Here is a 17,076-nt window from a genome sequence, read left to right as displayed (position 1 = left end):
ACAACTCATGGAAAATCACTGCTGTTTTACCCTTTTGAACAATAGATTTCTGCTGTGTTTTTCCTGGAGATAATAGACCCACACTCACCAAGCAGCTGGAAAATACCTGGATTTCAGGGATAGTTGCTTGTTTTTAAATATCTCGACTTTGTACCTTCTGAGGTTCACCCATCACTAGTCCTAGCATGTTGCACTGGTTTGCTCCTTGCTCTTTGTACATGAGTGTAAAGGCTGGGTGTTTTATTACCCAACTTGTCTCCATTTTCCTTGTACCACCTGCTCCTGCCAATGTAACTGCCCCATTATGCTGACTCAATAACTCCACCTCCATGAGTGGCGTAAAGTCAAGGTCAATGTAGTTAGGTCGAGGCAGTGTCAGGGTAGACATTGTGTTGCTTACGTCATTACTGGCTTTCAGGAGCCATCCTGCAATGCCCCACACTGACAGCACAATTGATACAACAAGCACTCCTGGTGGTGATGCTCACTGCCGACACAAGGAGCAAAGCATAGACATGTCCATGCAATGTAATTATCTGGGTGGCTGTATGCTGATTTAACTTAAGATGACTAAATTTTGTAGTGCAGACATGGTGTAAATAATACTATATACAGAAAGCAATGCTCGATTAGGAGTTTTGTCTCTAGCTAGGGTGCGTCTTAGGATACATCCACACTACCCGCCGGATCGGCAGGTAGCGATCTATCTGTCAGGGACTGATATATCCCATCTCGCCTAGACACGATATATCAATCCCCGAACGCACTCCTGTTGACTCCAGAACTCCATCAGGGCGAGTGACAGTAGCAGAGTCAACAGAGGAGCCATGGCCATTGATCCCGCGCCATGAGGATGGAAGGTAAGTCAAAATAAGATTTGTCAACTTCAGCTACGCTATTCCCGTAGTGAAGTTGCATATCTTACATCAATTCCCCCTCCCCACTTCCACCCTCAGTGTAGACCAGGCCAGAGATTTACAACAGGCCTTTAAAGCACACAGACAGAGGAACAGAACTTCTGTTCAATTCTGTATAGAATTCTGGCTCTGGCTGCACATGCATACATGCTATTATTTGCAAACAGTTCACAGGGACATGGGACAGGGTGGAGTAGGGTGAAGTAACACAACCAGAGGCAACAAGGACATGGCTTTAGTTCTTGTTAAATATATTAGACTTTTAAATGTTGCTATTTCTTCACTTTGATCCTTTTAAAAGTTCATAGGGATGGTCTGGTCACTCCCTGTATATAATGGAAGCTGAGTATTAACTTCCAGTTAGAGACAAAGGGAGTGAGGTAATATCTTTTATTGGACCAGCTTCTGTTGTTGTGAGAGACAACTTACACAGCTCTTCTTCCGATCTGGGAAACATAGTGTCACAGATAAATACAAGGTGGAACAGGTTGCTTTGCATAAATATTTAACATATATCTCAAGGAACAATTCAAGGTTAGTGGTCAGTTAACACCTCTCCAGTCATAGGGGAGAAAGAAGAAAAAATAAAAGCTGAGGGGGGAAGGTTAGTGGGTTATAGATTGTTGTAATAAGCCATAAATTCAGTCTGATTTTTAGTGTGTAGAAAAGTTATGAATTTACGCTCTTAAGCCCTTGAAATGTGTTAACTGCTTATGCTAAACAATTTGTTCCACCTTATATTTGATGGAGAATCTCTGACATTTACCAGACCTGAAGAAGCTGTGTAAGCTTGAAAGCTTCTCTGTCTGACCTGCAGAAGTTGGTCCAAAAAAAGATATTACCTCACTCACATTGTCTCCCTAATATCCTGGGACCAGCACAGCTACAACACTGCATACCAATTTCCTGTCAGTCAGTTGAGAGATAACCACATCTTAGATGCCCAGCTAACACAGGGGATTTTCACACTAGACTAGTATCTACATTGGTGCAAAAAACCCCAACCAAACAAAAAAACCCGTGTCGTCATTCTTTGCTTTTACAAGTGAACTGCAAAGTCCAAAAGGAAACCTGAGTGAAGTACTGAAATAGGTGCTGGATACACATCTAACCAGGCCAGGTGAAGCATTCAGCACATAATTATATTTTATACCTTAAGTTTTTTTTCAGGTGTCATGGGGTCCACTGCAAATTCTGGACTCACTAAAGATGCCTCAGAATATATCACTCTGGGATGTTGCATATACCATAAAAGTCATCAACTACATGATATATTTCTGCTGTGACCACAGCACACTTTAAGCCTTCCTAGTGAGAGACAGCCATTATTTTAATGCAGACAGGATGCCTTTCCTTGCTAGCAGGCACATCAAAGAAATGAAATTCATGGCAGGAAGGACTGGCAAAAGCAAGCCAGTTATGAGGCTGTGTATACTTTAAGTATATATAATGCAGTTACATTTTAAGGTTCCTTACCTAGGAACACAGGAATTGCCATATTGGATCAGACCAATGTCCATCTACTTCGGTAACCTGCTTCTGATAGTGTTTGGTACCAGAAGCTTAAGATAGGCAGAAAGCCCTGTTCTAGGTGGTTATGGAATAACCTGCCCATAGGGGAAATGTCTTCCTCAAGAATAAAAACAATGAGAAGTCCTCCTGGCACCTCAGAGAATAACAAATTTATTTGGGCATAATCTTTTGTGGGATAGAACCCACTTCATCAGATGCATGGAGTGAAAAATACAGGAACAGGTATAAATACATGAAAAGATGGGCGTTGCTTATGAGATAAATCAATTAACAGCAGGATACCAAGGGAGGAAAAATAGCTATTGGAGTGGTAAGAGAGTGGTCCATTGCAGACAATTGACAAGAAGGTGTAAGTAACAGTAGGCTGAATCTGATGGTATGGCAAATTAATTCCAGTTCTGCAGCTTCATGTTGGAGTCTGTTTTTGAAGTTTTTTGCTGAAGAATTGCCACTTTTAGGTCTGTTATTGAGTAGCCAGAGAGGTTGAAGTGTTCTCCTACTGGTTTTTGAATGTTATGATTCCTGATGTCATATTTGTGTCCATTTATTCTTTTGCGTAGAGACTGTCCAGTTTGGCCAATGTACATGACAGAGGGGCATTGCTGGCACATGGTGGAATATATCACATTGGTAGATGTGCAGGTGAACTAGCCCCTGATGGTGTGGCTGATGTGGTTAGGTCCTATGATGATGTCCCTTGAATAGATATGTGGACAGAGTTGGCACCGGGGTTTGTAGCAGGGTTTGGTTCCTGGGTTGGTGTTTTTGTTGTGTGGTGTGTGATTTGCTTCAGGTTGGGGGGCTTCCTCAAAATATCTTCCTGAAGAAGAGCTCTGTGTGGCTCAAGAGCTCGTCTCGCTCACCAACAGAAGTTGGTCCAGTAAAAGGTATTACCTCACCCACCTTGCCTCTCTTTCTCATCCCGGTCAGTCAGTGTGGATGTTGTCATTATCTCCATAAATGTTTGGTCCTTTTTAGAATTCTACTATGCTATTGGCACCAATAATAGCCTGTAGCTCAGTTCCACCAGTTAATTATCCATTGTATAAAGACGTATTTCCTTTTGTCAGTTGTAAAATTTGTTGTCATTCAATTTTACTGAATGTCCTTTTGCTTTGTTTTTTTTATTATGAAAGAGGGTAATGAAGATATAAAATAATGTATGTAACATCTATCATATCCCCCTTTTATCTTATCTTAGGGGTTTATACTGCTGCCCATCATCATACTAGATAAGGCTCAGATACTAGAAGGTATTTAAATGCTGAACTCTGAATTAAAATACCTTTGAGGATCTGGGCCTGCGTGTTTCTCTGTGAAATCAACTGCAATACATGAAGTCCCTAGTGCAGTCTCTGGCATGTCTCCCTTTTTGGGGTAAAAACTCTTTGTAAGGTAGGGTTGGTGCTTCGGGTTTTTTTAAAATGTTGTTATTAATTTTTTGTTGTTTTTTATGTTGATTTGTTTCAGATTGTTCCAATCTTTTCTTTAACATTTACTTACTGAAGGGTCAACATCTGATCTGGAGGGTTAGCAGGAGCCTCAGGTATGTATTGGAGAGCAGAATTTGGCCCATGGAAAAGATATGTATACACAAGTGGCTTTGAAGAGAGTGTATACACTGAAAAGACATGTGTTTTGGAGTGTACACTGTACTCCAGGTGCAGTAGGCAGAGGGAGAATGCCACTACCTGACATGAAAAAAACAAGTCCGAATTCTGACACTTGTTTTCTAACATTCTGTAAGAAAATTGGTTAAATTCTACATAACATTTACCTTTAATGTTCGACACTAACTTTATAAATACTCACAAATCAAATCTTTCCCCGCCTGCTGCTGTTTTTGCAATCTGTTTGACTCCCTGACTGTCTGCTAAAGAGAGAGATTTGTACCCTCTGCCAAATGCAACCTTTCATCCTAACAAAATGAATCAGAGACCATGATGGAAGAGGAAACCCTCTTTGCCAACTGGACCATTGCTCTCAATGGAGATGTGTTAATTTTCACCAGCAGAGGCTCTCACCCTGAATCTTTACGTATTCCTACATGTATAATGCCCGCACTACTCAGCCCTGTCCATGGCATCTGATCAACCATAGGTGACTGTAAGCCTGCTGTCTGCAGTCTTGGGTGTAGCTGCATGTTTGTCCAAGTGGGGAGTGTTCAAGGCAAGCCCTAGAATGGGGAGTGGTAGTGGCAAGCCCCATCCACTCCCAGACAGCGAGGGGGTGGACATGTGCTAGTGCATGTGCCAAGACAGATAGCTTCCTAGAAGGTACCCAAATCCACTTCAGTTGGTGTCCTCAAGCTGCTACTGAAGCTGTTCAGCCAATAGAAAGTGATGGAAACAACACCAGGGAAAGCCGGGCACTTAAAAACTAGCCCTCGTTTCCATGAAGGGTCTGATGTTCTGATTCTCTAACAGCCTGCTGTGTACTTTGATGGGTGGCAGCATGCTGCGCTCAGGTTATTCATCACAGTCAAGAAAACAAGCTTGTGCATGTCAACTATGCATGCAGTTCATGTATTGCGCAAAACCATACCACAGCCCTTTCCCTCAACCCCTCATGTATCTTTCTCCTTTTCATTCCTGTGCTCCTTGGGGCAGGAACTGTGTCATGGTCTGTGTTCAGAAAGTGCCAGGCACAATGTAGGTGCTACGGCAAAATAAACAATAATAAGTGTTTGCCATTTGTGTTTTCCAGAGTTGCCTGTTTTAAGGGAACATAGCAGTCAGATGTTGCAAATGGGCTGTCTGTGGAGGGGACCCTGTGCACTAGAGTTGGGGGAAGCAGGAGAGAGGGACAGGATGACCTGATTAACGAAATATGTGAGAATCCTGGGATGGTTCTTTGAAAGTTCAGCAGCACTTTTTAAGCCTCATGAGTCAGTGGGCTCAGTCCTTCTCTTATTGAAGTCAATGGGAATTTGAGCAGGGATTGGGTTCTAAGTCAGTTGTTAGTACAAACTCCCCTATATTCTGTGGCTGCAGTTTCAAAACAATTGAGCTCAAAAATACCAAAACACAAAAACATTAGGGACAATATAATTTTCACTTTTTAAATACATCATTATTACAGAATGTTTTTAAAAGTCCCTTGGCTACAGCTTACCTTCAGCTTCTCGTAACCCCTCGCCCTTCATCCAAGCTATTAAAAAAGCAGGCCAGGTAGCAATCGTCTCCCATCACTGGAAATGTTTTAATCAAGATTAGATGTTTTTTTAAAACAGATGTTCTAGTTCAACCAGAAATTAATTCAGGGAAGTCCTATGGGCTGTGCTATACAGGAGGTCAGACTAGAAGATCACAATGGTGCCTTCTGGACAGAGGTGGCAGGTTTGCAGAAATTTTGGTGGTGTCCAGAACCCACCCCCGACTCTCCCCCTCACCTGCCTAAGGTGCTGGGAGGGAGTTTGGATGGGGGAAGGAGGTCTGGGGTGCAGGTCCTGGACTGGGGAAGGGGATTGGGGTGCAGGGTGCAGGCTCTGGGCGGGAGTTTGGGTGCAGAAGGGGTGAGAGATTGGGCTCTGGGAGGGAGTTTGGGTGGGGGAGGGAGTCTGGGGTGCAGGCTCTGGGATGGAGTTTGGGTGCAGGAGAGGGCTCCATGCTGGGGTGACAGGTGGGGATGCAGACTCTGGGACAGAGTTTGGTTGCAGGCTCCAAGCTGGTACAAGGGATGGGAGTGCAGGGGGGGGGTGAGGGGTGCAGGCTATGCAATGAGGTTTGGGGATGGGAGAAGTGTGTGAGAAGGGGGTAGAAGTGTAGGCTCGGGGAGGGAGTTTGGTGGGGGAGGGGCTACAGAGGGAGGGGGTGCAGGGGTGAGGGCTCTGAGGTGGGGCTGGGGATGAGAGTTTCATGATACAGAAGGGGGCTCAGGGCTGGGGCAGACGGTTAGGGTGTGGGGGGATGAGGGCTCTGTCTCGGACTGGGGATTAGGGGTATGGGGTGTGGTGGGGCTCAGGGCTAGGGCCAGAGGGTTGGGGTGCGGGGGAGTAAGGGCTCTGGCTGGGGGTGCAGGTTCTGGGGTGGGGCCGGGGATGAGGCACTTGGGGTGCAGACAGGCTGCCCTGGGGCTTGGGCCAGAGAGGAGGGCTCCCCCCAGCCCTCTGCCCCCTGGCAACAGCGAGCTCTGGGGGAGAGGCCCTCCTCTCACCCCCGGCAGCACACTCACCTTGCACCACTGTCACTGCACGTGCTTCTAGGGCCCCTTTCAGGTCCAGGAAGCCCCCTCGCCTCCCCTGTGGTGGGTGCTGGGGGAGGCTGTCATCATGTGTGCACCTCCTCCCCTGCTGCACCTCACTGTAGCCTCACTGGGGGTGGGGGATGGAGCTGCCGGAAGCCCCTTGCCCAGAGGGGGCAGGAGCAGTGACTGCAGGTGGGGGGGGGGGGCCTGTGCTGGTGGAGGGTCCTGCCAGAAAAGGGAAGGGTCCAAGGCAGAAGGGCAGCCTGCCCTGCCACTTGTGTATGGGGGGCACTAGGACCCTACAGTGGCAGTTGATTCTCGGAGCCAGCAGAGCAGAGTCAGCATGGAGCTGCAGGGGAGAGGCAGGGACACAGGTAGACACAGGGGAGGTGTGCGGGGGACAACAAGTGGGACTGGCGGATGTTTGGGGGAGGTGTGAGGGGACGGAAGGGAGACACAGGGGAGGCGTGCAGGAGACAGCAAGTGGGGCCAGGGGACACTCAGGGGAGGTGGCAGGGGGTGGCAGGCAGGGCTAGGGGAGAGACCTGGCACCAAACATTGGTGGAGCTGGGTCCTGGGCCCTGAATATTGCTAGAGCCCGGGCACCACGGGCCCATACAGCTCGCTGCCCCGGCTTCTGGCCTTAGAATTTATAAATCTAGTCAGCTGGGATGGCATGGTGGCCTTCCAAGCTGACCACGTAGCAGTCAAATACTGAGGTGTGATGCAAGAAACAAAAATAAATTATTTCCAGTTCATACAGCCTGTATTGACTGAGTCATTCCTTCAAACCCTGCCTGGGAAAGGCCAACAGCTGAGATGACACACACTATAGTAATAGATGATTACATACATCTGGCTGAAGCTAGACAAATTCAAACTAGAAATAAGGTGCACACTGTTGATGGTGAGAGTAAGAGATGTTCTAGCTCAAACAGAAGTTGAGGACTTGATGCAGGAATTACTGGGGAAGATTCTATGGCCTGTGTTGTGCAGAAGTCAGACTGAACAATCATAATGGTGTGACCCAAGAACCGCTTAATGCCAACTGGCAAAAGGGTTACAGGAATATCTTGATTCTGTTGTGTATATTCAGGCTCACCAAAGAATGGTATGTGAGGTCTCAAATGAAAGTCGGTCACTCTGGTCCTTAATATCATTAAGTTTGCATCTGGGTTTTTTGCCCACGAAAGCTTATGCCCAAATACATTTGTTAGTTTTCAAGGTGCCACTGGACTCTGCGTTGTTTTTGTGGATACAGACTAACATGGCTATCCCTCTGATACTTAGTATCATTGTGAACTGTGTGCACAGATTCTATGGAAGGAGTTATGCATATATACACTGAAAACATGTTTTAGTCTGTATCAATGTATTAGTCACCAGCAAAGGTGGAAAACAGGTTTCCCTCCAGGCAGGAGGTAAGGACTGTGCATCTCTCTGTCAAGATGCAAATGAAGCATTGTAAGCCAACACAATGGATATCCATTTACACACAAAGTCAAATGTTAGTAAGGAGATGTGAAGTCAACAGGGAAGAAACAGCACACAGGAAAAATAAGGCAGAGGCAGGCATCCTGAGTACAGACCATGAATTTTGGGGGTGTAGGTAGGAAGCAAACAGGTGGGAAGGCAGAATGACAGGAGGACAAGCTGGAAAAGAACTATTGTGGCACTATGGCAAGGAGGTCAATTATTCAGCTGTTTGTGAGGGCACCTAATTGCATTATTCATGGCGCCCAAATAGCAGCACTACTGAAGTTTTTGACAAACTAGTTTGTTACCTTCCACCCAATGCCCCTTTGTCCTTGATCCTCAGCAACTGCAATAGGTAGATTTTTTGTGTGTGTGTTTACCTTCCAGCTTTGCTTCACCCTACTGCTCTTCCCACCTTTGTTAGATAGGTTCTATTCAATTTTTATAATTGCATTCTTATCTACCGCCTCTTGGACTGCCCTTCTTTTATTTGCATTGGTTTAGTCTCTCTCACAGCTTGAACATTCTTGTAACACAGATCTTGATACAGCATGCCTCCATCACCAATGACTGCAACCTGGCAAATTCAGCTCAGCTTTCTGCTCATGTTCCTGATGCTCCTTGGCAAAAACATTTTTTTCATTGCTGCATTTCTCCACTGTCTCCTCTCACTAGTAGCTGCTGCGCCGCATGTGTTGTATGAAGCAAGATGCAATGTCTGAGATTTTTCAAAACACATTTGAGTGAATTTAGTGTTTGTGGAAGCATTAGGCTGACTGTTCCGGACACTAAGGTCCAGATCTTCAGAGGTATTTAGGCATCTGACTCCTGTTGATTTCAATGGACTTTAGGAGCCTAAATTACTTTGAGGAGCTAGGCCTAAAGCCCATTTATGGGCAGCAGTGGTGCAATCTACTCTCCACTGTGCCTCAACTCATAATTCAAGGGACCATCTCTGGCACTGAAAGGTTAACTGCATTTTCATGTCCACTCAGTCCTTTGCTTCTGCTGAGAATGCTAATAAAGCAGCCCAAGTTACTGTCACTGTTGGCCAACCACATCACAACAATTCAGGGACACCAGGTTGAAAATTTCCCATCAAAATTGTCTTTCAACAGAAAATTTGTTGTTTTTTTTTGACTAAACGATATTTTTCACAAAAAGTGTCAGCTTTCCACAGAAAATGTTAATTTTTTTTATTGAAAAAACAAATGCCTGAAAATGAAAATATTTTGGTCAAAAACTAAAATATGTTGATTTGGAAATAGAAACACTTAAAATTTCAGCTGATTTTTTTTTTTCAGTTTTGGGCAAAACTATTCAATTTCTTTTTTTTTTTTTAAAAAAAGGAGGGGGGAGAGGAGGGAAGGGGAAATTTAGGTGCAAATATTTTCTTTTGTTTTCATAAAAATTTTCAGGGGAAAAATATTTCAACCATCTCTAAAGTTTATCACCAATTGCGCAGGATTAGACCTACCGACTTTAAGGCTATGGCTACACTAGAGAGTTTACAGCGGCAGAGCTGCACCAATGGAGCTGCGCTACAGTAAGCTCTCTATGTAGCCACTCTAAGCAGATGGGAGAAAGCTCTGTCAGCTTAATTACTCCAGCCCCTGTGAACACCGGTAGCTATGTTGGCAGGAGCTCTTCCGCTGATATAGCGCTTTCCACACCGGTGCTTAAGTTGCCATAAGTTATATCATGGGGCGGGGGGTGGGGGGGGAAATTCCAACCTCTGAGCAGGGCCGGCTCCAGGGTTTTTGCTGCTCCAGGAGGCGATCGGTGGCACCTCCACAGTGCTGCTTTCTTCTTTGGTGGCAATTCAGTGGCAGGTCCTTCTCTCCAAGAGGGACCGAGGGACTTGTCGCCGAAGAACCCGATGTGCTGATCCTTCCCATTGGCCACCCCAAGCACTTGCTTGCTGCCTGGAGCCAGCCCTGCCTCTGAGTAACGTAACTTATGTTGACTTAAGCTGTCATGTAGCCATAGCCTAAGATGAGTGACTACATATCCTGTCCCCAAATCCCCTGAGCTAGCCAATTTCCCCACCATCCCCCAGAAAATGTCCAATGAATGGGTAGCATAGGGCTGACACACCCAGCTCTACGTACCTGCCTCCGTGGGATGGAAAGGACTCACCTGCAGAACCGCTGGGAGCTGCAGCCACCCAATGCAGGTAGGAGGTGGCCCTGGCTGAGCAGGGGCTAGCTCAGGTGATGACTCAGCACCTCCCCACCTCCCCCAGCTGCAGTAACTGGACTTAGGGTGTCCAGTCAATAGATTTGACTGGACACATTCAGGTCCCTTTTTGACAGGACTTTCTGGACAAAAACTGGACATCTACTCTACTAACATTCTAGCCATGTAAGTGCAGACTGCCTCCTCCAAACTCTCCCCTCCTCCAACCAGTGTACCTCCCACCAATTTCCACGCTGGTTGCTACAAACCAGAGGAGTGAGGCTGCACAGTGCACACTGTACTTGCAATACACTATAAAGGTTTTAGATAGCAAACATATCCTACCTCTGAGTCAGATTTGTGCTACGCTGTATCCCTCAATATGACAGTAAAGTTGGATATCAGAAGAACTTCCTGACAGTAAGATCTCTTAAGCCTAGAGTACTGTCCCTGAGGAACTGGTGGAAACTCTATTCTTTTGGAACATGTAAAAATAGAATACTCCATCTTCTCAAAAATGTTTTGTAGAGAACAATGTTGACAGGGGGCTGGGCTAGGTGACGTAAAGGATTTTTTTTTCCCATTTCTGATTTCTCTGATTTTTCTAAATGCATCAAGATCTAGCTAACAATAAACCAAGGACCCAATTCAGGAAAGTATTTACACAAGATAATGAGTAGCCCCCTAGATGCCAATGAGACTATTCATGTGTTTAAATTCGGTATGGGCTTAACGACCTGTCTGAATTAGTGCCTTTATGCAGAAATCCAATTCGGGACTTATAAATTAACATTTCCCTCCTTGTACTTCTTTATTTGGTGATGCTGCTTTCTCATATGAGCAGCCCTCTCCCTTGCTGGATGTGCAGATGCATTGTCCATGAATGTTAATAGGTGTTAAACATGCACTGGAGGGAGAAGAGGTTCTTTTTGTTGGCCACATAAATATTACAATGGCAGAAACCATTTCTCCACCTCATTCACTTTTTGATCCTAGCAGCTCATAACATTAAACTAGGCTTGTGAACATGTTGACTCCTCTCTTGATTTCTCAAAATAGTGCAAGTTTATCTTTTTAATCGGTAACCACCTGAAATTACGGAAAGTCTTTTGTGGTATAAAGGCATTTAGTTTGTTTTCTTTTAAGAACAAATATGTAGGTGGCTGTAGGTTGAATGTCAAGACTGAATGGTGTGGCTTTATTGGCAGTTCAGTAAAAGAAAGATCAGACGTCATGGAAAAAATGACTTGCTGAACAGGAAATGCTGGAATACAGTAAAATACAGTAATACAGTAACAGTAAAAGGAACCTGAACCACTTGCTAACAGACCACTGTTGCACTATGGTTGTCTTATGGCCCGTTTACAAGTATAATCAAGTCAGCGGGTGTTGTTAAAAAAAGGAAGTCAATGGACGTGGAGTACTCTTCCATTTTGCAAAGTAGATGAGATCTTAATCATGTCCCTGAATTGTGCTAAAGTTGTAGGCAATGAGTTTGGCTTGGTGTGGGGGGTCTCACGTAAGGTTTGTGTATGTTACAATGGAGGCCCATCCTGGGGAGACTAAGACGTTTAACCTAATTAAGGAACACATTTAGAATCCAGGCTGTACTACAAATGGGAACTTTATCTGTAACCAGATTTAGAAGACAACTATGTTGTACCCAGGTTTAGGGTTACCATACGTTTGGGTTTTCCCAGACTGAGTCTCTTTTTTGAGCCTCCTTTCTCTGTTAGGGTGGATTTTTCAAATAACAGGAAATGTCCAGGGTTTTTGAAGAGCAGAAAAACTGCAGTTCAGAAAGATCCCAGACTGGTTGCTTTGCTTCCTGATTGCAGCTAATTAGTCCATTCCCCAGCAAGCCACAGCTGCTGGATCCTGCCATCTCAGCTCCCACCCCTGGGGAGGGGATCTCAGAGGGAGGTGCTGACTGATGCTGGCTGCATCCTGAGCTCGTGCTGGCCTGCCACTGTGACAGGGGGTGACATTGCTCCCCACCTCCAGTGCATGCCGCTGCTGAAGGTACCCCTGCCAGCACCCCTTACAGTACCCTCCTAGTGCCCCTCCCCCCTCTCCCTCCTGCTCCAACGCCCCCAGTGTCCTCTTTCTGGAAACCTAAAATATGGTAACCCTACCCAGGTTCACAGCCATGGTTTTAATTTGCTTTCATGTAGCTTTTTTGATTTTCTGGGTACTTCAGTAAAGCTTTACAAAGAAATGTGCTTGGACAAGAGAAATACACAGATGTGGAAAATCAAGTAACTTCTAAGGATTTTGTGTCATCTCACAGATCTTGCTGTGTGCTTCAGAATATACAACTGTATTATAAAAGATATAACTCCTAAGCCTTTCGGGATTTAGAAAATGTGGAATTTTTTGTCCTGTTCTACTCAGCGGCGTTGAGACCTCAGCTGGCATACTGTGTCCGCTTCTGGGTGCCACACTTTAGGAAAGACATGGACAAACTGGAATTAGTCCTCAGGAGAACAAAAAACATGATAAAAGCTTTAGAAAACCTGGCCTGTGAGGAACGGTTAAAAAATCTGGACATGTTTAGTCTTGAGAAAAGAAGACTGATAGTCTTCAAATATGTTGAAGACTGGTATAAAAAAGATGTTGATCATTTTTTCTCCATGTCCACTGAAGTTAGGACAAGAATAGGCTTAATTGGCACCAAGGGAGATTTAGGTTGGATGTTAAGTAAAACTTTCTAACTGTAAGGGATTGTTAAATTCTGCAATAGGCTTCCAAAGGAGGTTGTGGAATCCCCCTCATTAGAGGTTTTAAAGAATAGGTTGGACAAACACTTGTCAGGGATGGTCTAGGTATACCTGGTCCTGCCTCTGTGAAGAGGGCTAGACTAGAAGACCTCTTGAGATCCCTTCCAGTCTTACATTTCTTACACCATCTGATACCCTATTTCCCAGATTTGAGCAGAAACTCTAGTGTGTGTTGGCAAAATTAGTTGCAGTTCTATTGTTTATACATTAGAAATTGATGTGGCAAAGCATTATGTTCTCAGCAACCTCTTACACACAGCATTGGACATTAGAATTTATTACAGCAATGGGTGGAACGGTAACTAGAACAATAGATTTCTTTCCTACACTTTTAGAAAATTGTAGGCGATGTCTCTCTAGGACAGCCACCTAGGCGGCTGATAAATCTCAGTTTTGCTGTAACAATCTGGAATCTATGATCTGGTGGTCCATATCCCAAAGACACAATGAGTGCCCCCAGACTGCCCATATTAACCATTAGTTAATGCTAGAGATACATTTAATAATTTAAATAAGGTAACAGAGAGTGGTTCTGAGTCACTGGGGCCACACTGTCCTAAATGAGAAGGAATCAAAGGTGATTATAGTCACCAGCGAGGAGCAAAAATTCCCTCTATTTAACTTCTCATCTGAAGTTATTTAAATAGGGAGAGTTAAACAGGATAGCTAACAGTGCAGCAGTCACCCTTGAACTGCACAGTCAATATTAAGTGCAATTCCAAATTTCGGAACAGTATTTCAACTCTCAACCTTCTACAGCTTGAACTCATGCTCATCAGGCCCAGAGACAAGGGTGTTACCAGTTGAGTCATACTATTGCTCACTATGGTTATTGTAACCCTGATTTTGAGCTTTTTCACAGCCCTGCTGATGTGCATTGAACCTAGCTTTATAACACTGAGATATTTTAAGACAACCTTTCTATAACAAACATATAAAAAAAATTGTCCTGAAGAAGAGCTCTGTGTAAACTCAAAAACTTGTGTCTCTCATCAGCAGAAGTTGGTTCAATAAACGATATTACCTCACCCACTTTGTCCTTCTAGTCCAATGGAAAGGATATCTCTTGAGTGCTTTTCATTCTCAATACCTCATTATCCTTAAACTGTCATGGTATCTGACACTAAACACTGTTATTATTAGTCTTATCATTAGGAATAGAACAGTCCCTACACTCTATAGCTTAGAGTGTAACACAAACAAGTCAGAAGATGGGGCAACAGTTAAGGTGAAGTGGTGAGAGACCATCAGTGAGGGGAATCAATGTAGGAAAACTTAAGGAAGAAGTATTTTTCAGTAGAGCTGGTCAAAAATTGTCAATGAAAATCTTCAGCAAAATATGCACTTTTCCCTATCTGGAAATATTTCTTGAAAATTTCCATTATGTGAAAATGTTCTCAAAATATTTTCATGATTTTTTTAAATTGCAAATAAAATGAATTGTATAGATTTTTTTAAATATCCACGCTCAATAGTTTCATAAATGTTAGCCCTATTTCCTATTGATATTTTTGAGGGTTTTTTGTTGTTGTTCATCTTGGCGACACTGTGTCTACTTAAGACAAGCAGTGAATGTAGGGTTGCCAACACTGCATTTCAAAAATATGAGACTTTTCTTAGCAGCCCCACCCTCACGTCCTTCCATTATTATCATCATCATCATTAATTATAATAAACAGTACTCATCAACATTTGCCAGGGGTATTTCTTGCTGCTGAGGATGATGGCAGAGACTCTGCGAGTGGGGAGGCTACATCCTGGAGGTAGTGACCCCACTGCCAGACACAGCCACTTCCTCACCCTGGCCCTTCAGCACAGCTTCAGGGCTCACAGCCCTGTCCACTTGCCCTGCCAGTCAGAGCCTGTGCAGAGAAAGCAGATGGGGCAGCACTCATGAGCTGGAATCAGCAAGGGACCCTGTCCAGGCGTGGGCCAGTACTCATGGGTGACAGGTACATTTTTCCACGCGCCTCCTGACTATGGCCCTCCAGTGCTGTGCAGGGACAAAAAATGGGGCCATGCTCAAGGGCTGGATCAGGAGGGGAGTGGAAAGATGCTCCGATGAGTACTGGCTCCCCACTGTTGAAATACAGGATAAAAGGCATCCTGTGCTGAGTTAGTATAGGACAGGCAATTTTCTATTTAAATGAGGGATGTCCCTTGTAGTACAGAACCATTGGCAACCCTAAGTGAAAGGGTTAATATGGGTCTAACAGGCCAATTAACCCGCCTTGGCTGCACTTGGAGGATGGACCAGGCCTAACTAGAAATTAAGCCCAAGAGGGGGAGGAGCTGGGGTGTGCTATTGAGAGAGGAAGTTTGGTGAAGAAGGGGGCTGTGGGGCAAGGGGGAAGAACTCTGTGGTTATTCATTTATTTTGGCAATAGAAAGTGGAGAGACAGGAAGGGAGTGGGAAGGCTCCTGTAGAGCGAGGTGAATGCCTGGGGGAAGGCCTGGACTGGAGCAAACTTCTCTGGCTGACCCTGACACATGGGCAAAAAGCGGGTCTCTGGAAAGAAGCCTTGTGAGGTGCTGAGGAAAAGGCCTGGAGAAAGGCTAGAGGTAGGAAGAAGTCCAGGGATGCAGCGGCAAGATGTCTGATGGAGCAGGATTTGGCTGCTTGTCCTAGGCTCCCTGGGCTGGAACTCAGGGTAGAAGGTGGTCCTAGGCAGAGGTGAAAGTAAGCCGGTACAAGCTGGTACAGTGTACCAGCAAGAGTCAGTACGCCGTGCCAGACTGCACCGGCTTTCGCTGTGGGGATTTAAAGGGCTCTGGGCTCCCCGCAGCAGCTGGCAGCCCAGAGCCCTTTAACGCCCCCCGCCCATGGCTTCGGCAGCCTGCTGGGGCTGGATTTAAAGGGCTTTGGGCTTCCGTGGCGGCAGTCAGCCCAGAGCCCTTTAAACTCCCCGCCCGCGGCTCCAGCGGCTAGGCTGGGGCCGGATTTAAATGGCTTGGAGCTCCTCTCAGCGGCAGGAGCTCTTGCCCTTTAAATACCTGCCCCAGCCCCGCAAAGCTCAGGGTTCCCTGCGGCAGCCGAAGCACCGGGCCCTTTAATTTGCCCCTGAGCTCTGGGGGCCTCCCAGCTACCTCTGCAGCTGGGAGGCCCTGGTTGATTTAAAGGCCCTGGGTCTCCCAGCCACAGCTGGTGCCCCAAGGCCTTTAAAATTTGAGAGGCCACGCCCTTCTGGATGAGGCCATGCCCTTTCTGAAGGAGGCCATGCCCCCTCAGGACTCCGGCAGTACTGGTAAATTCTGTAAGTTACTTTCTCCCCTGGTCCTAGGTTTCCCTACAAACCACTGGGAAGGTGGTGTGAAGCTCCCTGACATAAGAGGATAATGATTATTCAAAGCCGCAGAGAGAAGACTGTAAGGATCATGGGGCCAGAAGTTGGGGTTGAAGACTGTGTTTTTTTTCTTTTTTCTTTCTATACTTTGTTACCCTGGAAGGGGTGGAACTAAAACATGACCTGTCTGGGGTGCTGAGTTGTGAGATGAGACGACCCATCACAGGTCTGAGCAACTGTTGGTAGATAGTACTAGAGAGGAGAAAGCTCTTTTATGTCATGGCCAGCCATGAGGGGTTGTGCCAGGCCAGCAGCACATCCACTCTGCTACAATCTTAAATAGCAACATTTCAGATATGAACTTTTTCTTGTTTTTTGTTTTGTTTTTTCTTTTTAAATCCCAGTCTGAGTAAGCTGGCTGTTCAAAGGTTACATGGAAGCAAAATGAAAAAAGGAGGAGAAAAGCAAAAAAAACCCTTTCCTGCTTTTGCTAGGTTATTATTTTGAGGGGTCAGATTAGTCACATGGTGGGATTTTTTAAAAAATTCACAATTTTAACAAATCACTTTCAAAAACTTCCAATTTAGAAATGAAATATGAGAGAACTCACCAACTTCTTATGAAAAATCAGTAAGAACAGCAATACCATTTTGAAAAAAAAATAAACAAAAAATTTAAAATTGGTCTATTTAAAATACTGATGACATAGAAATGATTTCAAAA

This window comes from Chelonoidis abingdonii, chromosome 1 (genome assembly GCF_003597395.2).
Source record: "Chelonoidis abingdonii isolate Lonesome George chromosome 1, CheloAbing_2.0, whole genome shotgun sequence".
In the NCBI taxonomy this organism is placed as follows: Eukaryota; Metazoa; Chordata; order Testudines; family Testudinidae; genus Chelonoidis; species Chelonoidis abingdonii.
The sequence above is the reverse complement of the archived record's forward strand: the minus strand, read 5'-3'. Positions refer to the sequence as shown.